Here is a 2,466-nt window from a genome sequence, read left to right on the forward strand (position 1 = left end):
AAAAACGTTTTTACAAACCGTTAAGTATCCCCGCCAGGGCACTTGCCCACTTGCCACCGACATGCCATAAAAATAATCATTAGGCCACATTTATGGCGAGCCCCCTTCTATTTCACTGGAAAACCAACAGCCCCAAGAGGCGAAAAAAATAAGGTTTATATATGATCTTCAAGAGTTCATTTGTACGCCCTCTCCGGGCTGCAGGATCGCAGCTCTTAAGCGCCACTAGCCAAGTCTTCAAGTCGTGAGTGTGTAGAACAAATTGGTAACGCTTGGTCATTTGAGCCGATTTTCATTTTATTACAGTTAATTTTTTACGGTGCCAGATCGAAACGATTTTTCACGTTCATCCGTTTATTGGCCATTACCATTGGGGTAGACGATGATGATGCCCAAGGTATTTAAAGGAGAGGTGTACGCACTTCGTCCGCGGGGCTTATTAGACTCGGAGCCGTAGCGAAATAAGGAAAGCCAGATTTAACTGATAGGGCCATAAAGTGTAATCACAGGGGAAAACAGATATCACCTGAAGCAGCAACATTAGACGAAAAGGGGTGCACTTTTAATGGTCGTACCCGTTTACGCAGTTCGATCTTGTTGGCTCGTTTTGTGCGCGATCACTTAATGTCTTCATTTCAACAATGACGACTTTATTTACGTGAAGCTAATATGGGTGCAGCTGCGAGCGATTTCGTTCAAATCATACTTTGACGACGTGGTTTGAGAGAACGTAAACTGAATAAAGCACCAATTTGTGCATGAAAGGGGATGTAGCTCAGTGGTAGAGCGTTCGCTTTGCATGTGAAAGGCCCCGGGTTCGATCCCCGGCATCTCCAGATATTTTTTTGGAACATAACAGGGTTGGTTACATTGATGCATCAGTTAACTTAAAAACTAAAAACTAAAAACTAAAAACTAAAAACTAAAAACTAAAAACTAAAAACTAAAAACTAAAAACTAAAAACTAAAAACTAAAAACTAAAAACTAAAAACTAAAAACTAAAAACTAAAAACTAAAAACTAAAAACTAAAAACTAAAAACTAAAAACTAAAAACTAAAAACTAAAAACTAAAAACTAAAAACTAAAAACTAAAAACTAAAAACTAAAAACTAAAAACTAAAAACTAAAAACTAAAAACTAAAAACTAAAAACTAAAAACTAAAAACTAAAAACTAAAAACTAAAAACTAAAAACTAAAAACTAAAAACTAAAAACTAAAAACTAAAAACTAAAAACTAAAAACTAAAAACTAAAAACTAAAAACTAAAAACTAAAAACTAAAAACTAAAAACTAAAAACTAAAAACTAAAAACTAAAAACTAAAAACTAAAAACTAAAAACTAAAAACTAAAAACTAAAAACTAAAAACTAAAAAACTAAAAACTAAAAACTAAAAACTAAAAACTAAAAACTAAAAACTAAAAACTAAAAACTAAAAACTAAAAACTAAAAACTAAAAACTAAAAACTAAAAACTAAAAACTAAAAACTAAAAACTAAAAACTAAAAACTAAAAACTAAAAACTAAAAACTAAAAACTAAAAACTAAAAACTAAAAACTAAAAACTAAAAACTAAAAACTAAAAACTAAAAACTAAAAAACTAAAAACTAAAAACTAAAAAACTAAAAACTAAAAACTAAAAACTAAAAACTAAAAACTAAAAACTAAAAACTAAAAACTAAAAACTAAAAACTAAAAACTAAAAACTAAAAACTAAAAACTAAAAACTAAAAACTAAAAACTAAAAACTAAAAACTAAAAACTAAAAACTAAAAACTAAAAACTAAAAACTAAAAACTAAAAACTAAAAACTAAAAACTAAAAACTAAAAACTAAAAACTAAAAACTAAAAACTAAAAACTAAAAACTAAAAACTAAAAACTAAAAACTTAAAACTAAAAAACTAAAAACTAAAAACTAAAAACTAAAAACTAAAAACTAAAAACTAAAAACTAAAAACTAAAAACTAAAAACTAAAAACTAAAAACTAAAAACTAAAAACTAAAAACTAAAAACTAAAAACTAAAAACTAAAAACTAAAAACTAAAAACTAAAAACTAAAAACTAAAAACTAAAAACTAAAAACTTTTGCTTTTGCTTTTGCTTTTGCTTTTGTTTTTGTTTTTGTTTTTGTTTTTGTTTTTGTTTTTGTTTTTGTTTTTGTTTTTGTTTTTGTTTTTGTTTTTGTTTTTGTTTTTGTTTTTGTTTTTGTTTTTGTTTTTGTTTTTGTTTTTGTTTTTGTTTTTGTTTTTGTTTTTGTTTTTGTTTTTGTTTTTGTTTTTGTTTTTGTTTTGTTTTTGTTTTTGTTTTTGTTTTTGTTTTTGTTTTTGTTTTGGTTTTTGTTTTTGTTTTTGTTTTTGTTTTTGTTTTTGTTTTTGTTTTTGTTTTTGTTTTTTGTTTTTGTTTTTGTTTTTGTTTTTGTTTTTGTTTTTGTTTTTGTTTTTGTTTTTGTTTTTGTTTTTG

At 25.6% G+C, this 2,466-nt stretch overlaps 1 non-coding gene across 1 annotated transcript; it reads left to right on the plus strand.

The window, feature by feature from the left end:
• Positions 1 to 764: 764 nt before the first annotated feature.
• On the plus strand, positions 765 to 836 carry Trnaa-ugc (transfer RNA alanine (anticodon UGC)). Its single transcript has one exon. It is a non-coding gene; the product is annotated as a tRNA-Ala (tRNA).
• The last annotated feature ends 1,630 nt before the right edge of the window (positions 837 to 2,466 follow it).

This window comes from Culex pipiens, chromosome 2 (genome assembly GCF_016801865.2).
Source record: "Culex pipiens pallens isolate TS chromosome 2, TS_CPP_V2, whole genome shotgun sequence".
In the NCBI taxonomy this organism is placed as follows: Eukaryota; Metazoa; Arthropoda; class Insecta; order Diptera; family Culicidae; genus Culex; species Culex pipiens.